At 41.8% G+C, this 12,188-nt stretch overlaps 1 protein-coding gene across 1 annotated transcript in view; it reads right to left on the bottom strand.

Annotated features, from left to right (window-relative positions):
- LOC131067432 (plant intracellular Ras-group-related LRR protein 6) overlaps positions 1–12,188 on the bottom strand; it is a 170,858-nt gene that overhangs the window by 21,702 nt on the left and 136,968 nt on the right. The window lies entirely within an intron of this gene.

Genomic DNA, 12,188 nt, shown 5'->3' with positions numbered 1-12,188 from the left:
CAACAGAAAAGAATACACATCAATGCAAACATCTAACAAATTCAATGTGTAAGATAAAATAATATTTCAAGAGATAAATAACTTAATTAAAATCATATCAATAAAAGACCAAAACCAGTCAATGGTGCTAGTAATTTCTTACACATTTAAAATATGAGTTTGACCGATCAAAAAAAAAATGAGGAGTTTAATGGCTTAGGCATCTAAATATGTCTAGATGTAATATTTTGGATTGGGATCAACATGAAAACATGCAATTTTTTTGTATTTTACTAATTTGTCAAACAAGAGTAAAACTACAACAACAAACTGAAAAGGAAACCGAATGCTCATAACAACTCCAAGTGGCTGTAAAATTATTAATCAAACCCTCGTATTTTGATATAAACCTTCCAATACATCACAACAACAGATATAACTTGTAGATGACCAATTTCAACCAATGTGCTTGCCGATTTATGTATATGGACAAGTACGAAAACCTGAAACAGCAACAGATATCAAATATGTTTGTTGATTGGTGGAAGAACAGAAGTATGGAACACTAGGGCAATAATTACACATAGATCTAAATTGGAAAGAAAAATAACCCACTTGAAATATCGAATTGCTCAGATCCAATGGAAAGGCTAACTCTTTGACTAATAAAGACCAACATGCTGATTATGGTAGCTGTTACAACAGGAAGACCTTAGAAAAATTCTAATATTTGTGAACAGTAGCAAATACTTATTTTCCAATTTGGCACTCTAAAAATTACAAAATGGCAAGAAAAAATGTTGGCAAACAGTAGCAAAACATGCCAATGACTTCTAGAAACCCTCCTCAATGTGACACTCCGTGGTAATGATAGAAATAAGCAACTAAATTATTAGTAATTCTAAAAATCAGATATAACAAGTTTTTGCTTGCAAGCAAAATTCAATCCAATCCTTCACAAGTTGAATTCTTCAATAATTCACTATAGCAACATAGTAGCAAGCTAAAATATACTTTCAATTTTTTAAGCACAAATGTGATCCCCAAGTGGAATCACCTCTTATTGACAAGAGGGTTTTCATCCTCAAATCCAACCTTGGAAATCAAGAGGTTTTTCCTCCTCCAAGATCTTTGAAATACCAAGGAATTTTGTCTTTGGATGAAAAGATGAACACAAAGCTTGATCTCTGACAAGTATTTGAAAATGCAAATGATAAGTGATAAGCTGATGTGAACCTTGACTTCTCTTTTATAGGATCTTATTTTATTTTTACCTATTTTGCTTTTTCCCATGAAGTGTTTGAAGAATGCTTTTAAATTATATTCAAATGCTACTTTTCAAAATACATTTTGAATAAAGTATAAAAAGCACATCTTAAATATTACATTGGTCCAAAGTAATATTTTAAGTTGCCCTTTGGAAAACAAAATGATCTAGCCCACTTAAAATATTATTGTTTTTATTTTATTTGCTCTATCCTTTAGCCTACAAGAAAGGGGGATACTATAGAGGTATTATCCATGGATCTAATCCTGAAAAGGAACATTCCTTGACATAATTTCTTGCCCTCAAACAAATGAAAACTCAGATGCTCAAGTATCACATGCTAACGCTATGAATTGTGGTGTAATGTCCATAGAGATTACATCCTATTCTTGTCAAGGGAAACAAATCTTGCCAAAAAGCACTATGCAAACTCAAATGCCCAAGTATTATTATAACAGCATCATGAATCATGATATAAGATCCATTGAGTTTGGATCTTGTGCCTGTCAAGTGAAACAACTTCTACCAACAAATACTACGCCATTTTCTACCTCCATTTTCCATAACATTTTTCTGCAATCTTGTGATATGATCACTTCTTTGAAAAATGATTTGACCACTTGGGAAGAAACAATAAACGAGTGTGTAGGATTAGTTAATTTATCTATAACGTGAATACAATGTAAAGTTTTAAGTGTTTTCGGACTCTTTTAGAAGTATTGTTATTCGGTTACAATAAGAAGTTTAAATATGTAACCAAAAACTTTACGAGGTTAATTATTCTTGAGTAAGATAAAGATAGAAAGGAGCAATTTACCAATTTTTAGAAAATTGACTAAGTCTATGAGCCTACAATTTCAAATACTTAGGGAACAAGAAATATATTATTCTGTGTGCCATAGGTGATTATCGCATTACTATTCTTCTATTGAGTGTGATAATTATCTCTACGTATTTAAGGAAATCATTTACTCCTCAAGGTGACAAATTAGCCTATGTTCTAATTATTGCCTTGTGGGATCCTATTAGTTCATTTATTTAAAAATATTAATTTTTCTAATTGATACTTCTCTTTACAATGTGAATAAGTTTTAAAAAGCCTTTTCTGCTTTCTAGTAAAAAGCATACCATCAATTTTTATTTCAACAAAAAAGAAATTTAATTTTAAGAGGGAGTTGTACCTCTAAAATTCAAAGGTAAGTTAATAATCCAATAAACTTCCCCAACTGTTGTCTTTATCAAATAGGGCATATCGAGTTGAAAACACAAAATACATAAAGACAATTTTGTTAACCAACACCAACTTAATTATGGATACACTACTGTAATGTCCCCATTTTTACGCCTCCCAATTTTGTTAGGGTTGGCCTATTCTTGGAGGTTTCCAGTTTCTCAGAGAATGTTTTGGAGTTGTCTCACACTTTTGGGGTGATTTTGGACAACTCATCTAAGGCTTACTATTTTTATTAAGTGTCAGTTTCAACACTGTTTGGTCAGTTGGGAGTCTAGGCTGACTTGCTATTTTTAGCAGTTACTATTTATAGTAACCGCTATTTCCGACAGCTAGTCATAGCTCAGTCTCCTCCCAGCTTCAACATGCAACATCTTTAGTCAGCAATTTTTGTGTACGTTCCAGAGCTCTTTTTGGACACTTTTGTCCACACCTACTATTTATAGTAAGTCACAAGGGTTCACCATCATGATCAATTGGTAGTGTACTTTATTGGGAATGTTGGTGGATTATTACCATGGTTTGATCTTTGCATTTATCATGGTTCAGTGATTAATTTAAAATAATGTTATTATTAAAGTTAAATCAAAGAATTAACTTCAATGTTATTAATGATATTTAAGTGACTTTATAAAAGTTATTTTATAAAGTGAATTTTAATGATGCTTTAGGAGAAATGGATATAAAATAAGAAAAGTCACTTTAAACTTAAAATGTGCAAACCCTAATTAGAACATTGGGAAGAAAACTTTATAAAAAGGCACTTGGGAGCTCATTTGCATATACTTGGCTTTTTTTATTTCTCTCTGATAAGCTTGAGAGCTTTGGCTTTCATTTATAGGAAATCTGAGGACAGAAACCTTTGGAGTTTCTCAGTTGTGTGGACGAAATCCCATTCAGCCTATTGCATGGACTCATTCCAGAATTCACATTGTGCTCATTTGATCAGGTTGTAAGGATTTGATAAAACTTGAAAGATCCCGAACCAATTTTGATACAATTTTTTCTGAATTTTAATCCTGCTGGTTTGAGGTTTTAGTATAGTTTTCAAGTGGTTTCGATGCGTTTTAGGATGCCAATGATTGAACAGCTCTTGGACTTGAATTATACACCAGATATATAATACTTTTCAACTTAAAATACTGAAATATAATTGACTGATAATAAAGCTCAGAATTCTAAATTTTGGAGCAGCAAAACGATAATTTCAGAATTGAGGAATGTATTTCACCAAGACAAGAATTGCATACCAGGAGTCCTACGCCATGTGTGGAATGTGGTTTATCAAGGAAACTGAAGCAGAATACAATCTAAGAACACCCAAATGCTGGAAGTGGCTCCAATGAGCTTTATTTATCCTAACAATAATTACCAAAAACAATTCCTGGAGAAAACTGAATTCCACACTTGGCTCCCAGGCAGGATTATTCCATCTACTAGCAAATTCAATAAATGAATGATTAATGTGCTCTTATCGCCTGCTGAATTTATTGAAATACTGATATGTAGTGCTGCTGATCAGAATCCATGAAATCTAAACCCTCAATAGGCTGAATTGAACAAGTGTAGCAAAGTGGGGAAGCTGCAAATGGTATGGCTGCCTATGGAAGTTGTACGGCTGCTGCAAATGAAGGTATGGCTGCCTTCTAAAGTCCCCAAACCCTCTCCAATCTGCAAATAATTCTCTAAACTATTGAATAAGACTGAATTGAAGCACAATTAGGAATTTTGAATGAATCCCTCCAATTTGTGAATTGGGGTATTGTCCAAATCCACCTGTCTTCAAGGAATTTTCGTTCCTCAAGGCTGCTGTGCTACTGAAATGTGTTGTAGAGCATAATTCCCAAAAACCTGATTGTAAAAATGAATGAATGGAGCCTCCTCATGTCTTTTTGACAACTCTAAACCCTAATTCAATTTTACAGTTGCAAGGCTTTATTTAAATAAAGTTTATTAAACTTTATTTCATCCTCTTATTAGCTTTATTTCTTTCCCTTATGTCTCCCTCAAGCTGTATGACCCCCTTAGACTCCCTTTATTAAAAGAATTAAGTTGTTTTTAAAAACAACTTAACTCGTGTCTCTTAGGCATCATGGCACAAGGGGTACCCCTTTATTATAATTTATTATAACATAAAGTGACTAAATTAAATCACTTTAATTTTATTTAAATCAAACTTTAGACAGTAATTTATTTACTCCAGATTTATTCATAAATCTATCACCTGGACTCCAAACTAAAAACCGAATACTGTCACCTGTATGATGATTGGATGTGGCAGTCTCCTCCCAAAATGTAGGGATGCTCCTAAAAATCAGGAGACTGTCTCAAATCGATGAGAAACACTCCTAAGCCACTCTGCTATGCTCCTCAGCCCCTTTGTTGGTCAAACAGTCAACTAGCAGTCTACTCCTAAAAAATAGGAACCCTCCAAAAAAATAGGAAACTACCCCAAAATGCCCAAAACGTCTCCAATACTCCTCGGAAGATCACCAAACCCTCAAATGTGCTCCCTATCCACCACATTAGCCCACGGGAACCCTAATTATAGGCTAACACATGCTGCCAACTGGACTGTCTGAGGAAGGGACATTACAAAACTTGCAGTGTTCCGCGGGGACATCCCCCCCCCCCCCTTTTTGGCCGCGTCTCGAAGACGGGGACGTCTCTGGGACGGGGGGACGAGGATGTGACGTCCCTCGCCGTCCCACCACCACCACCCAAACGCCTCCGAAGACAGGGAGACGTCTCCACGTCTCCCAAGGAGACGTGGAGATGTCTCCCGTCACCCCCACGTAAATGCAATCTTTAAAATTTTAATTAAAAAAAAAGTGACTTTTTTGGGGGTTAAGGGGTAACCATGTTTTTTGTTGATTTCACTCTGATTTTGAAAGACTGGTTTTTTTCTAGCAAGCTGAAGAGGAGGAAAAACTTGTAGAAGACTGATTGAAGGGGTGAGAAAAGTGATTGCAAGTGTGATAGGAGCAAGAAGAAGCAAGAAGAAGAGGAAGAAGATTCTACTGCATTTTGGAGAGATTTTTCAAGCACAAGGTAGTGTTTTTCTTGTTTTTTTGGTTTTATTTTCTGATTTTCAATGTCATTTTTGGTTCCTTGTTTGTTTAGCTTTAAATTTGTTTTTTTTCCTATTCATCTCAAAATGAGATTTAATGTTTGTTTGCCCTCTCGGGTAAACGGTTAAAGCAAAAAGTAAATGCACAGAACATAATGGAAATATATTAAATAACCAGTCTCTATATTAATTCAACAGTCAATGTACATCAAGTGCTTATAACATTACATTTGACACGACTATCATGATCCACTTCGAAGGAAAGGTACGCAATATATAATACCCGAAGGGGTGCGACCAACCGTCGCGTCCAATTGCCCTTCAGGACGACTAACTAACTGACTGCCGTAACTCATTATTACCAACGACAACATAAACATAATATGACAACATAACATAATGATTATTCTCGGCAACATCATCCCCCCAAAAAGAAAAGAAGTCGTCTCCGGACGACTTAACACAAAATAGAGATGACATTAAATAGAACTGCTAACGCCAGTCGAGCCCGAAACTTATACACCTGCTGCATCCTCGCCTGAAAACCCTTGGCTGCTACCATCCGATGCTCAAGTGCAGATTTCACCATTATTTCTTCCTTCGACATCACCATCCTCCTATGCCTAAACCAAACTTGTCTGCAAATCACGCTTTTCAGTCTCAGCCTCCACCAACTACTACTCAAATGATATTGTCTCCCTAGCCAATTTGTCCTCGATAGCCGCTGGCGTTGCCCTCTCGACATCCAACTCCTGGGTACGTTGAGCTACATCTCACGCTAGTACTGCCTCCAACCTGGTGGTCAGCTCCTCCTGAGCCCTCTCTGCATCCACCAAGGCAACCTCACATCCAGCCGAGACCTACTCCAAGTTTCTCAAAGCATACCATTCCTGCCTGGAGGTGGCCACAACCCGTTGGTACAAAGGCTAGGAGACACCTCAAATCCTCCATCACACTCCCCAAAAGCTAAAAACTAAACTGAATAACTCCCTGGTGTCATACAACTGCGCGGACCTGCAATGCCTTCCCTCAAACTCTGTTTGTTCCCAACCTCCAAATCCGTCTCCCTCTACGGCTTATGGCTTCCCCGCCAATGCTTAGCTGCAGGCTTCTTTCTCAAAGTACGGACAACCACAACACTTCTCGTGGTATTCTGTAGCTCAAAAATAAATTGGGGGTCTGGGGGCAACACCCCCAGCGGGGTCGAGGGGCAGCACCCCCACGGGGTCTGGGGCAACGCCCCAACAAGGTCGAGGGGCAGCGCCCCTCATGGGGTCCACACGAAAGTCCATGGCGTGCATCATTTCTGTGATATTTTATGATGTCAAAACCCTTCTTCTACACTCCAATATTTTCAGTGTCCAGGCTCTAGATGTCATCGAATCATTTTTCAATCTGGTCGTCGTCGTTTTTTTTTTGTCCCGGCCATGCAACCTCCCCGTACGGTCAACAACAGCACTGACACCTCCGCGGGGTTTCCTCCTCCTCCTTTTTCCTTGCGTGGGCTGCGTGGTGCGAGTTTCAAGTGCGGCGTGCGGGTGTCCACCGCACGGTGGTTCCACCGCCGGTGTGGTCACCTACGGTGGCCCCACGACCTTTTTTTTATTTTTTCCATGCCGTACGGTCACCTGGCGTGCGAGATTTTTTATTTTTTATTTATTTTTTTCAACCTCACGATGGTTTGGTTTTGTTTTGTTTTGTTTTTAAATTATTTATAATCTAATTGTCAAGAGTCATAGGCTCGGGTCCCATGCCGTTGGGATCGCCCTTCATCCTTCTCGGTTTTCCTCGCCCAAGAGTTTCTCGCGTTGGTCCCGTGCCTCTCAAGTCGCCTGCCCAACCTCTCAAGCCCCCTTCCATCCTCTCGGGTCCCCCTCCGGGCTCTCGAGTGTCCAGTCGGCCTCTCGGATCCCCTGCACGCTTTGCATGGTAGGGTTTCAATTTGCACCCATTGGTGGCCAATCTATTTTCAATGTCCGTCCGAAGACCTGGAACCACAAATTCTACAAGGACCACGGTCTCCTTCCTGTACATAAGAAAAAGAAGAATAATAAAGATTTTGACGGCTGCGTCATTCCACACAGGGTTCCAATCGTTGCCAATAATCTTGGGATTATCTACGTCATCAAGGTTTGGGGCGTCTCCCTTCCAATACTCTCTGTATTCCGGCAGGTACACCTCCTCTGTTGCTTGCACTGGTTCCTCTACTTCGAGCCTGTAGCTCTGGAACATTTCGTAATCCTCCATTTGCCAATGGAAGAGCCCGTTCAATGACCTTGTCTCATCCTCGGAGCACTCTCTTAGTTTGAGAATCCCTTCGTCGTTGGGCTCCCTGCAGCCCCATCCTTCGTCCCTCGAGTCGCCTTTTCCTTCATCCTCCGATTCCGAAGATGATGCCAGTTCCTCGTCAACAACCTGAGTCCTCAAATCAATGGTGTACTTCCGCCCCCCTTTCTCCATAGAAAGGGTGTTCTTTTTCCAGTCGTGGTTCACCTTTGCTGTAACCAGCCACCCTCTGCCTAAGATGGCGTCGTACCCCTTCTTCTTGAGTGGGATTACCACAAAATCTAGTATGAAAGGTTGCGTGCCGATGGTGACCGGCTAGGCCATCAAGATGCCGTGTTGGTCTGCACCTACCAAGTTGAACGTGGGTGGCCATAGTTTTGGCTTCCCCAGCTTCTTCCACGTATCCTCTGGCAGTACATTCACCCCCGAACCTCCGTCCATGATGGTGTCTTTGAGGATAGCCTCGAGAATTCCCATCTCTACTACAGCAGGATGCCAACCACTATTCAAGGCCAACAACATTGGGTCAACCGAGGGGCAGACCGGAACTTCCACTCGTGTGGCACGCAAAGGTGCCTGCGCAGTGGTTTGTATGGAATTAAAAATGGCGGTTCTTAACTGTGGCATTGTTTCTAGAAGGTCCTTTACCCTTATAGGTACTTCCATCTGCAATACTTGCCCAATGATGTTATTTTCCGCTTCCGTACGGGATGATGTACTCGCCACCTCGTTGTCCCGTCGTTCGGCCGTCATCTCACGTTCAATATTGGGCTTTGCCTCCCGTAATCTCTCCTTCTCCGTACGAGGGTCGGGATAAATGGCCTTTTTCGTTTGGGCACGGGTGATTGCCAGTATTTCTTTCTCACCAGTCTTCTCAATGTTGAGGAGATTAACCCCTGCCTGTGGGCAATTTGCGTCCTCATGGTCGCCTGGCCCACACCATCGGCAGAGGTGCTGAGGGGTGGCTTCCTTCGTGCAATCATGGGCGAAGTGCCCCCACTGATTACAGGCCCTACATTGGATAATTGGCCAACCCTTGGCGTCATACTGGATACGGCTTCCGTTATTGTTATTGTTGCTATTCCTTCCGCCGCTGCGTCTGTTGTCCCAGTAACCTCCAGATGATGTCGTTGTGTTGGTTTGCTGGGCCGTACTCGCTGGTGCGGATGTTGTGGCCTGCTCCATGAACAACACTTGGCTCATTTGTGTACTTCGGGTTTTCATGTTGTATGGGCATTCCTTGATGGAGTGTCCCATCACTTGGCAAATCTCGCAAAATGCCTTCTTCGGGCAAGTACCCTTTGTGTGCCCCTCCTCTTTGCACTCAGTGCACCATATGTCCCCTTTCGTCCGACCGGTGCTTTCATTATTTGGAATTCCCTCCTCATTCGCTCCATGTCTTTCTGGAGCGCTTGCACCCGTTTGCCAGCCTCGTTGTCGCTGCTGCTTTCCTCTGACGAGTCATCCTCCTCGGACGAGCTATCCTTCTTTTTCTTTTTCTTCGATGTTTTGGTCTCACTCTCGAGATCCATCGCTCTATTGTATGCGTCGTCATATGATGTAGGTGGAACGATTTTCATCTTCCTTCGGAGGGAATGCTTTAGTCCCTCCACAAACCATCGCTTTTTCAACCCATCTGCTGGTTGACTCTCCATTTTTCCCAGCAATTCCTTCAGCCTCCTGCTGTATGCCCGTACTGTCTCCTTGGTACCTTGTTTGGTACTGTATATCTCTGTTACAATTTCATTGTCATCACGGAGCAACCGAAAATCCTCCGTGAATTCCTTCTGTAGATTGGCCCACGTGGCCACTTTTTGCTTGTCCACATCGGAGTACCAGTCTATGGCAACTCCATGTAACGTGGCTGGGAACTGCTGTACCCAGTCATCCTGGTTTGTCACTCCGTTGGCAGACCAAATGGTTTCACATGTACGGCAGTGCCATAAGGGGTCTTCCTTGTCGTCCCCTGTGAACTTTCGCAATTTTTGTTTACTCGCCATCCCGGGTCGTCTTCCTGAGGGCGACTGTGCCTATGTCTGTGACCCTGCGCTGCTTCCTTCGGTGGCACTGGTGGTGTGTCCTGCATGGGCGACTGGAGGTACGGTGTTTTGCCTGTCTTGTGTGGCACCTAAACCCATACGGTTGCCCTCCCCTTCGCTCCCACCCGCGCCCACTCCTGGTTCCCGTTGGTGATCTTCACTCCGTGGTGTAAGGGATAAGTTTCTAAACTGATCCCGAGTCTCTTCGACTAGATCTCTCCTTAACCTTGTTTCCGCCAGAAACTCTTCGTGGCTTCGCACCCTACGGTGTTCTGGCAACGCGTAGAAACTTCCCTCGGCTTCTGCACCCTCCGTGACACCTCCGTGGTTCCGTTCGGGCCACCCTTCGGTAGGTCGTCCTTCGGCAAGTTGCCTCAACCTCCGTCTCCGTTCTACTTGCTGCTCCAGAATCAAGGCCCTCTGTGCGGCCTCCTACTCGTCCGTTTCTGCTTTCTTATTTCTGTCTTTATTTAATATATTTGGCATAAATCACCTCCGTACATAGCAAGCACACACCATGTACACAATTCTTTTATTTTTTTATTTTCCCCTTTCGACCACAATTTATATCAACATTGTGTCGGGATTATTACAGGGTTCAATTTCCCCTTCGCCTCTTGTTTCGTGTGCGCGTCGTCGGTCTCTAGGTTCATCTCACCGACGGGTAGGCCCGTCGCGTCCGTGCGCCATCCGCGTCTTCCGTTCCTGAGTACGTCTAGGCAACGGTGCCAAATGTTTGCCCTCTCAGGTAAACGGTTAAATGCAGAAAGTAAATGCACAGAACATAATGGAAATATATTAAATAACCAGTCTCTGTATTAATTCAATAGTCCATGTACATCAAGTGCTTATAACATTACATTTGATACGACTATCATGATCCACTTCGAAGGAAAGGTACGCAATATATAATACCCGAAGGGGTGCGACCAACCGTCGCGTGCAATTGCCCTTCGAGACGACTAACTAACTGACCGCCGTAACTCATTATTACCGATGACAACATAAACATAATATGACAACATAACATAATGATTATTCTCGACAACAATGTTGAATCTTGAGGGAAAAATGATTCAACATCAAAACTCATTTTGAGATGAATAGGAAAAAAAAAATGTTAAACTAGGCTGATTTTATTTTTATTTTTATAATTTTATTTTGTGAAATGTAGTGTCAATTTCACAATGAGCTCCCAAGGCATGAGTGAGCATGAGATGGAAATCCATTCTCATAGCGAGAATGATTCAGAATTTGAACCTGAAAATGAGGGGGGTGACCATGGGGCTGATCCTGGAGCCCAATCTAGTTCTATGGCGAGTGCACCAACTAGTACAGGTTGCCCTTCAGAGTTGTTGGCACTGTATACAAGGGGTCCTTTTGATCCTAAGTCTCCTCTCAAACAGTTTGCTTCAAGTATATCAGTACAAGGCACATCACATTCAAGTGGGGGAACAAAGAAGTGGAAGTGCAACATTTGTGACACTAAATGGTCTGGTAGCATTAGTAGGGTGAATGCACACTTTCTTTTTTGGAGAGGAAAAGGTGTGAGACATTGTAAGTTTTTGGAGGAAGCTAAAAATATACAGTACAGAATTGAGTTTAACAGGCTTTGTGGGGTTCCAGATGACACAAATATTTTAATGCCTACTACTTTGTCCGCTAGGGCAGCCCTTCAACACAGCCAGAATCCGCAACATAATTCTCATGCTTCACAGACAGGAGAAGTGATGTTTGGATTTGCATCCACTTCCACTTCTAGTGCCGCCAGAGCAGGGAAACATAGGTTGCAGACACCACAGAGTAACCCCATTGTTGATATGTTTAATGTGCAGCTAAGAGATGAGATAGATGAATCCATTGGCAAGTTCTTCTTTGCCAATGGCATTCCATTTCATGTTACACGGTCTCCTTATTATAGGGAGATGATGGCTATGGTGGCAAAGGGAGGACCATCTTATGTACCACCAGGGGAGACGAAAATGAGGACCTCGATCTTGGATAAATGCTATTCCAAGATCAATATTTTGATGGAGAAGATGAAGACATGTTGGGTGGCATCGGGGTGCAGCATAGTTATGGATGGGTGGACGGACATTAGCCATCGTCCACTCATCAACATAATGGTCACATGTGTAAAGGGCCCATACTTCCTTAGAGCAATTGATTGTATAGGGCATCGTAAAGCTGATGATTTCCAATTTCAGGTCCTCAAGTAGGCTATTGAGGAGGTTGGGCCACAAAATGTGGTCCAAGTAGTGATAGATGCAGCCCATGTGTGTAGAGCAGCAAGGAGACTCATTGAGGCAGCCTATA

The sequence above is a fragment of the Cryptomeria japonica genome, chromosome 9 (assembly GCF_030272615.1).
Source record: "Cryptomeria japonica chromosome 9, Sugi_1.0, whole genome shotgun sequence".
In the NCBI taxonomy this organism is placed as follows: Eukaryota; Viridiplantae; Streptophyta; class Pinopsida; order Cupressales; family Cupressaceae; genus Cryptomeria; species Cryptomeria japonica.
Note: the sequence above shows the minus strand (reverse complement) of the source record. Positions and strands in the feature narration are given on the sequence as shown.